The 10,081-nt window shown below is 37.2% G+C and overlaps 1 pseudogene; it reads right to left on the bottom strand.

Annotated features, from left to right (window-relative positions):
- Positions 1 to 4,676, bottom strand: part of LOC143640989 (semaphorin-4C-like) — a 44,107-nt pseudogene extending 39,431 nt beyond the window's left edge.
- Positions 4,677 to 10,081: the final 5,405 nt, after the last annotated feature.

The following is a 10,081-nucleotide window of genomic DNA, read 5'->3' on the forward strand; positions in this document are numbered from 1 at the left end:
TTGGTACAGGACCCCTAGGAAACTGAGACAAAACTCTTTCCTTTCAGTTTTAAGATTCATTGCTCTGACTGACAGGCAGGTGTATCAATAAAGTCTGGATATTGCTGAAAGCTAATTGATTGTACACACTTATTGATCTACTTCAAGAAGATAGAGCTAATTAACTCTTTCATTCATTACTTAGGGATGTACAGATTAAAAAATATTACCACAGAAATTTTGTATTCACTTCTTTTTATAAAATATTTGCTTTTTAGTTGTACGCAATACCTTTACTTTTGTTTATTTTTATATGGTGCTGAAGATCAAACCCAGCGCCTCACTTGTGCTAGGTGAACACACTACTGCTGAGCCATAACCCCAGTCCCTGTATTCATGTCTTAGAATCTTTTTGATAGCTCTAAAACTTTTTTGCAATACAGAATTGTATAGAATTTTTAAAATTCAAACTTCCAAAAAGAACAAACAAATATAAAATAGAAGACAAGTGCTCAAACCCAAAAAACTTTCATTTGCCTGATGCACAGAAAATGTGATTTATTTTGAGCATTGCTCAGTGTGTTGCAGACATATTTTGAGGACAAGTTCTGGCATTTCTTCTGTCTTCCCTTCTTCTGTGCTTGCAGCTTAGTTTTAGAAATGTGCCCTGATTTTTTAATATTTTTTTTTAACTGTGCTCTCCCTCAGTTCTTAGCGAGGGAAGACCTGTATTCTTTCTTAAGGAAAAAATGAAAGGAATTCTTGCCAATCATAAATCAGGGAGCAGAGGGTACTCATGATATGAACAGAAGGTGAGCTGCATGCTGCTGTCCTGGAGCTGTCCTTGTCAGTATTTATGAAGACACCATATCAGACTTAATAGCTAGATACATCTCTAGAGGACTTGTTATTTTATCTTTCAAGTAGAAATATATTTTATTTATATCTGTTAAGACTATTTTAAACAAAATGATAAATAAGTAGAAGAAAACCAATAGAAAAAAAGAAATGGGAGCGAAGAGAAGAGAAAAAGGAGGAGACTGGGGCTTGAATTGGAGCAAATTATACTCATGCTTGTATAATTATGTCAAAATGAACCCCAATATTATTTATAATGATAATTTATGAATTTAATTTTTAAAAAGGTAGCTGGGCACAGTGGCACACACCTGTAATTCTAGCAGATCAGGAGGCTGAAGCAGTAGGATTGCAAATTCAAAGCCAGCCTCAGCAAAAGGGAGGTGCTAAGCAACTCTGAAAGACACTGTCTCAAAATAAAATACAAAATAGTGCTGAGATGTGACACAGTGGTAGAGTGCCCCTGAGTTCAATCCCTGGTACTATAACAAAAATATTTATTTTTAAATGAAGTGGTATTTATTTTTATTTTTTGTCAAAGAGCTTGTATCAGGAATATATTCACTGCAGAGATAAATGATTTAGATTATATTGATATGAAGGAAACTCAAGACTAAATCATCACTTAACCAATAATTTATAAAAGCAATGAGTTTTTTAAATGTATCAAATTAATTTTAATTTATTAAATTTTGCAAAAAGTGTAGAAATAATGTCTTCTAGCCATTATCATATACATGCTATATGTGGCAGAATTTATGCAAAAGGTGTAATTTGAAGGAAGAGATCAACCTGGAAGACCCAGAGAAAAGAAAACAACTGATAGTGCTTTAGATGCATAAAGGAAAGCTTAGGCAGGAAGCTGTAGTTCTGCCAACCCAGGAAACTCTCTAGACAGTGGCAGGATTTTAGAAAACATCCCACAACAGAGGAGAGTAGGCTCAGTGAAGATCATGTGTGTTCCCTGGGCCTCCCTAAGTAATGACCCAGAGTGCAGCATGTGTGCTGGTGCACACAGCAGGGTGCTCCACAGCAGAGGAATCCTGAGTCACAGGAAGGACAGCAGCAGAAGGCCTGACTTTCATCTGAGGGGCAACAGCACCTCACTTCTCAGGATTATTGTTTCAAATACACCTTGCCTGGATAAGCTGCAGCCAGACCCTTGTGTTTCTGGGAAATCCAACAAGAAAATGCAACAAGAAATCAGGGTCCATGGAAGACTTCTTCTCCCTACACATCTTAAGGGTAGAATTGTCCCCTCATCCCAAAGTGAGCCAAGTTTGGACACCCCAGAGGATGCCCAATAATATAGATTTTGCCTATACATACACAATTGTGATAAAGTTAAATTTATAAATTAGAAACAGTAAGAGATTATCAACAACTAATAATAAAATAGAACCATTATAAATATGTAATAAATGTTATGTATGTGATTGTGGTATCTCTCTCTTCAAAGAATAAAAACAAATGTTAGCATTTTTAATAAATGGTTGACCATAGTAACAAGACACAGAAAAAGAAACATGGATAAGAAAGAACAACTTACTATATTTCAATGGGTAAAGGAAATGAATTAAAACAATTTTATGGGAAGAGTGCACATAAATTACAATCCATATGTGTGGTTGATAAAAAAGCAAAATAATGCAGCCACTATGGAAAACATGAAAGTTTCTCCAAAAAAATTTAATAAAGAACTACATTCTAACCCAGCAATCCTACTTCTGAGTATATATCCCAAAAACATTGAAAGCCAGATATCAAAGAAATATTTGTATACTCATATTCACCAAAGCATTATTTGCAGTAGCCAAGAAGTAGAAACAACCAAAATATTTATGAACACATTAATGGATAAAGAAAATGTGGAATGTACATATAGTAGAACACAGGCAGCTTTATAAAAAAATGGAAAACTAATCACATGCCGTAACATGGATAAACCTTAAAGACAATATGCTAAGCAAAATGAGTCTGTAATAAGAGGATATACACTGTATAATTTCACTTGGTATAAAGTATTTAAAATATTCAAAATCATAAAAACAAAGAAGAAAGTTTGCTTCCAAAAGACAAAGGGATGGAATTTTTATTCAGTGGTACAGAATTTTAGTTTTGTAAGATAAAAAAGTTCCAGAGTTCTGTAGCCTAACAATGTAAGCATTTTTAACACAACTGAACTACATACTTTAAAAAAGGTTAAAATAGAAAATTAAATGCCATAATTTTTTAAAATTCTCTAAAGTATTTTTTTCTCTGTTCATTTCAAATCCTAGTATTTAATTGAATAGCAATGCATGCATGTTATTTAAAACTGGAAATAATTTCATGTCCTTTACCTCTACTTCTATATCCAGAAAAAAATTCCATTAATAATTTCTTAAATATTTTTTCAGAAATACTCCATACATTTATGTGCACAAAAGTATATATGTTAATCCCAAGAATTTCAAATCGTTGCACAATGTAGTATGATGTATCTCACAACTAAACACTCAAGGTCACTCCAGGTGAACTGGGTTGCATGAAATAACCACACAGAGACAGACAAATACCTTTTTATTTGGATCCTGTGATGGTTCCTCTGACCTTAGGGGTCCATGAAATTAGAGAGAGAGAAAGAGAGAGAGAGGGAGAGAGAGAGAGAGAGAGAGAGAGAGAGAGAGAGAGAGAGAGATATGAACCCTTTTATTGAAGAGAAGACATTCAAATAAGGCAAAGGGCCAGGGTTCAGGGGGTTGAATCTAGCCTCATGATTTCTGTTGTCAGCAGGTTGACTCACATCTAGGGAGGCCACACCCATCTCATGAGTGTGGGCATTATGGCAGAGCAAGTGAAAAGAACAAAGAACAGAGGGACAACAACAATTCAGTCCACTTTTTGTGTTCGATGTCCATAGTTCACATACACACAGCCTATGGCTGGCTTGCCACATCTCCACATTCTCATCACTCAAGGCTAAGGGGTGCTCATTTCCTATGTGGCAGCTCCCAACAGTAGTACATTGTTTTTCTGTGCTTTACCAAAAGTTTCTTAAAGCTTGTTTATCAATAAGTATATTTACTTCATTCTTTTAAAAAAAAGGCCTGTATATTCCAGTATTCCATAAAACGAAGGTGTAGTGATGTGTCATGTGCTCATCTATTTACATGAGCTGAATGATGATTGTAAAGAATGAGGCAATGGGGTGGGGGGCTGGGGTTGTGGCTCAATGACAGAGCACTTGCCTAGCATGTGGGTTCAATCCTGAGCACCACATACAAATAAATAAATTAAAGGTCCATCAACAACTAAAAAACATTTTAAACAAAGAATGAGTCAATAAGTAGTTTGCACACACCATCTGTTCACCTCTGTGAGTATCTCCTTGTGATTAATTTCAAAACAGTGGGTGTGTCATGTGGTGTAGATGGTATCTTTAGGGAACTTAAAGCACTGATCCTGGGCTGGAAGTAGAGCTCAGTGGTACAGTACTTGCCTAGCATGCACAAGGCCCTGTACAGGCCCATAGCCCTGCAAAAAACAATCCTTTTGCATTGTCATTTCTTGGAGAACTGAAATACAGTAAATGCTTTTAGACACTGACTTAATATCATAGAAACATCCCTGAAAGTGTTTAGTCATTTTATGCCCCTGCCTACATTGAGAGAAACTGCTTCCCCTGTGCAATGAGGAAGAGGATCCCCGTGCTGAATCATCTTAACTTCACAGTCACAATTGCATTTCTGACCTGAATCCCCCATGCTGGCTCTGACAAGGCAGTTTTTGTGTGGATCCTGCAGCTGATGGCCTGTGACTTCATAATGATCTATGTTACACCGTACAACTGGTGTCATATTTCACACAATTTCTTTATTCTTACATAGCAGGGCCCATGGGACGATTTGGTGAATAAATGTGCAAAAAGCACAGAGCATGGGTTCTGGCATCCCCCAGGCATTCAGCTATGTTAATTTCTTTTGTTTCTTTCATAATTCTCTTTCTTTAGTTTTATGCTCTTGCTATGCTGTGATATCATAAATCTCATATGCTATTTACATTTTAATCTGAAATTTCAAACAAGATGCACAAATTTAAAATGAAAAGCAGTTTTTACTATGGTACATTTGGGAAAATACTGTTCTATGCAAGGATTCTGGAAAATGTTTTGTGTGGCACACTGTTGTATCTTGCATTTCTTCATGGGTAAGAGGAAATGAACATCTTATTAACACAACTTTTTTTTTTAAATTTTGTAAACTACCTATTTCTGTCACCACAGCTCTCCCACTGCCCACAGCATTAGCTACTTGTCTCTTGCCTCCTCTTCACCATCTTCAGTCTCTTCAAAGAAAGCTTGGAAGAATAAACAAAACAAAAGCATCAACAACAAAAATCTATTTATAGAAATAAAAACATGTCCACAGGGCCCCAAATGCACAGAGTAAGCTTCAAAAGTCTGGGAAGCCATCTTCCACAGAAACATTGCTCCCCGCTATAAGAAATTAGGATACGTTTTTTTTTTAGGATTGTGTGAAGATACAATAAGAAGATGTGTGAAGTGCCTAATAATTCCCCTCCAGGTACAACCACCTGATGAAAGACAGTCAGGCTGCCTGCACCAGATATTGCTGCCCTCATGGCAATTACATCAAGAGGTCACACCAAGTGCTGCAATTTGCAGCAATTCCATGACTTAGTCATCAGTCATTGCCAGCTTTACTACAGGTTCCTCAGGAGGTAACTAAAAAATACTGAATAATTTGCAGAAGAAGATGAGATGATGAAGAAAACTAAACTAGCAACAATCATGTGAAAAGCTCAGGACTTGCCCTGCCTTCATTATTTGGGCCAAAGATGATTACACTGATCAATGCTTTGGTGGCCCCAGTGAATACACTGCCCTAAAGACTGTTGGAGTGTCAGCTTTTTTAAGAGAAAAAAAAATACTCAGAGTTGAAAGGTGAAAATAAGTGAATGCTTTCTCATTTTTGTGTGTGTGTGTGGTACTGGGATTGAATCCAGGGCCTTGTGCCTGCAAAGCAAGCACTAACAAGCATGAGAGCACAGATAAATTAAAAGATTTGCCCAACTTCAGGGCATCCCAATGTCACTCAAATAAATGATAAATTGGAGCTGTAGCCAAGGTAAGTTTTCCCCAAAATCACTGTTAACATTTTTTCTAATGGCATAGGAACCAGCTCTGTTTGTTTCCTCACTTAACTGCATCTGAATTCACAGGTGTCTCTTTTGTGTTTCTAGATAATCAGTGTGAGTTGGAGGGCAGAGAATAAGCAGTATTCACATGAAGATGCAGGCAGCTGGATGCATGCTACTTGCTCACTCTCTCAGAGATCTCTGGGATTTACACCTGAGATTTTGAACATAACCCTGGAATTTACAAAAGTATTTACTTTAGCTTTGATTCCTCAGTGAACAATTCCAGTTATCTATATGCAAGCTTTTTAGCTACCAAGGTGAAGAAAATGCGGTCTTATCTCTAGAGTCATGGAGGTATGCTCTGACTCCTTTCCCCATGCTCATTGAAATTTTCCAGAAGCCTGAGCTGGTGTGCAATTTCCCAAAAAGTGCATCCATAATTAAAAAAAAATCACACTCGGAAATCTAATGGTAAAACAGTTTCTAATGAAATGCATACATACTCTATAGTGGCTCTGCAAATAAACAACTCAAAAATAAATTGAAAATATGTTTATATTGGTCAATCTGAGATGTTCATTAAATGTAAGTAATACTGAGGCAATTAAAGTATATTTAAAATCAAACCCTTGCTAGATAGGCCACAATCATCCCTTGGGCATGGAGTAAAAGAAGGACCTACAATAGTGAATATGTAACTTCTGAAGCACAAAGGCTCCATCAAGGTCAACCTCCTATTCCCCACTCAGGTCATTCTCAAGAACTTAATTATCAGAAGAATTTTTCTCCCAAGTCTTCAAGGGAAGAAAGAACCCTAAATTTGACAATTACTTGCCTATAGCAAACACAGCTAGCCTACTCTCACTTAAACTAATCAAGCCTTTATACTTCTCTGACTCTGAGACCCTATTCTCCTTGCTTAGTTACTTCTTTTCATTCCCTTTAAAAATCACTAACTCTGAAGGTCACTCAGTTTAGCAAAATAATATTAGTCTCCTACTAGCCTTGCTGTAGTCAGTACCTCTGGCACAGGCTTTATAATGATAATCGTTACCTAGGTTTCTTTTCAGGCATGAGAAGGCTGTTTTTCATTTCATTTTGTTTTGTTTTTTGCTTGTTTTTTTAAAAAGGACTCTTTCCATGGGCCTGTTCAGGTATGTAATGTGTGTCCTATTGATGTTAAAAGGCCAAAGCTCCACCCTCATATCATGCTAATGCTGACATTTTCTGAACACACAACCCAGGAAAAGCCATGAATGTTAATTACACCTATAAAAACCACTGATTATCTCACCTCCAATCATGCCCATGCCTTAAATACCCTGTTTCCATATCCCATAAATGTCCTCAAACCCTGTTCTCAGGAGGTCAATATGAGACTTAGGCTTCCCATCTTCATGTTTGGCCACCTTGTGGATAAACTCTTGCTCCTTTACAAAACTCATTTCAGTGACTGGCATGCTGTATGGTGGGCAAAGGAGCCTGGTTTGGGAACTCAGCTTGAGAGGTCACCACTAGCTTCCTGAAGAGTTGTGGGTACAATCCCCAGCGACAGCTTCCAGTGCCTTTTGGCATTTGATGCACACTTATGTAGCTCTTCCTACATAAAAAAAATTACCACTATTGTATGTTACTCTGTTTTTTCATGTGCACAGTCTCCTGGACAAGTTGAAAGGAAAGAGGCCAGAGAGGCACCATGACATTTTGAAGATCTGTTTTGATCTGTTGCTTTCAGGTCTTAGTTGTTGGAAGTTCTTTACTGACAAATTCTAAAACAGTTCTGCTAACTTTTCACATTAAAAATAAAGTTAGAATTGCTTAGAAAGCCTATAGACAATCTGAATATATACAGTATGTAATTTATGCATGAATAAATTATGCCACCAAGCTGATTTTATCATGTAAAATCCTCACATTTGTGAGGTGTTATTCAGAGATCTGATCAGGGTCAATGAAAGCATCTGTGTGCATCTTCCAGAGGTCCTCTGAGTTACCTCAATACATAAGACTTCATATTGCCACACAGGAGATCAGAACAGTAGCATGTCCCTTTGTTGTCCTTATAACAATTAGTAGTCTGCCCAGCAAAGCAGGAGGCCAGATACCCTAAATTCTGAAAGCTCTCTGTTACTTTTTCTAATGAAGTTAGTTAGTCACTATTTTTTTTCAAAAATTAAATGTAGTATACATCCATGGCAGGAAATTCAAGGGTGAGACCCTCAGAGATAATTTCATGAGAACTAAATACTCTATTTATTGGTATGGTCTGCCAAATGATTCTGGGAAAGAAATCCCATTGATGGAAAAACATTTTCTTTAAGGATACTATGATAGGTTAATTAACTGCAATTTGTAAATGTGCTGTGAGGGTCTTGGGAGAGAAGAGGCACAAGTAGATTCCCTGTCATAGGATATATATTGCTCTAATACACATGCAAAATAGAGGAAGTCCAAATTTCACAAATGGTGAATTCCACTGGTAAAGAACATTCCAAGAGGGGGCATGTGTCCCCGTAGTGTGATATTTGACCTTATTTCCATGGAGCAACATCATTGGAGTCAAACTTCAATGATTATGGGGAAGAGAGATGAAGGAGTCCCAGAAACAGTAATATAGTCAACCCCTACTCAGGAAGGTCTCCACTAACTTTCAGCAAAATGAGACATTCCATTAGTCTGGAGCAATTGCTATGCTACAAATTAGACCTGCTATTTAGGAATCCTATGTGCTTTGATTTAAAAAGGATTCATGCACTGTAGTGATCCAAATTGCCTCATGAAAGGTCGCTAATTCAACCTCAGCCTTTGGCCAGGAATGAAGGCCCTTCTTGTTGGTAGGCCTTTTACCAGGATCCCTGAATGGGGAAAAGGGGAATCTCTCATTCCCCAGAAGAGGCAAAGCAGTTGTTTGTGCATGGATGAGGAGCCATTGAAAGTATGGCAAGCCATGGGCAAAATATACCTCCATTGGGACAAGCATTTCATTCATAAACAGGTTAAGTAAACAAAGACACCTTGCTTATAAAGAGAGCACACACTAATATTCTCAATGTACTGCAGTGTATCAGGAATAATATAAGAAGCTAAAAAAATAAGAATAGTTATTTTGAAAAAGAAAAGTAATAGAATTTGCTACCCAACTAGGTTAGAATGTGGTTGGTCCCAAGAAGGCCTCCCAGCAACATTTGGGAAGGTACCAAGTGAGCCTTAGGTACTACTTACTCTAAAATAATTGGAAAACTTTCAAGGAAAAATTGTGGTCACCATGATATACTAACCACACCGATCATATACACAGAAATAATTTTGAAATAAGCTGCTCTAATTGTCATTCCTCACCTTTAGTTATTGCTGTTTGCCAGGGATCATTGTACTATTAAGTCCCAGATAATCCAGGGAGAGTATAAACAATTCAGAAAAGAGGAAAGTAGGATGTGATGACTTTGGGCTGCTCAGGAGAAAGAAATGCCTAACACATGGTGGGAAAGTAATCCACATTCCTTGCTCAGTAACAAAGGCCCAGAAGATCATAAAAGTCAGGGGAATATGAGAAACTTACAGACAGGCTTTTGCTTTGTTTTCCTATGGAATTTAGGGATATGATCTTGTAGGGGCAAAGTGGTCATCAACCATTACCACCCTTTTCCAAATACTAATATTTCTTCACTTAACATGGCATTGCAAAGTGGTGAACCCATCATCTAAAAACATTATAAATGGAAAAATGCATTAAGTACACCTAACCTATCAAATACCACAATATGCTATAGAGGACAGGTTGTTCAAACTTAATATAAGATCATGTGGCCCAAGAAATGTTAAAATATAAAATTCAAAGTACAGTTTTTACAGAATGCAAATCACTATCACACCATAGTAAAGCTGAAAAATCACATGTTGTACCATGCCAAGTCAGAGAAAGTCTGAAGTTCCCGGTTTTACACTCCCTGGTCATGTAAAGCTTTCATTTTCCATGCCCTCTGTGGTTTCACTGGACAAAGTGACTAGTTGTTGCAGCTGAGCTGATAGGTCAGTTCTGAGCCTAACCTGCCAGGACAAACCAATCAGTACTTTTTTCCACTGGCTCAGAGTGACTCAGAAT

This window comes from Callospermophilus lateralis, unplaced genomic scaffold, assembly GCF_048772815.1.
Source record: "Callospermophilus lateralis isolate mCalLat2 unplaced genomic scaffold, mCalLat2.hap1 Scaffold_82, whole genome shotgun sequence".
Classification (NCBI taxonomy): Eukaryota; Metazoa; Chordata; class Mammalia; order Rodentia; family Sciuridae; genus Callospermophilus; species Callospermophilus lateralis.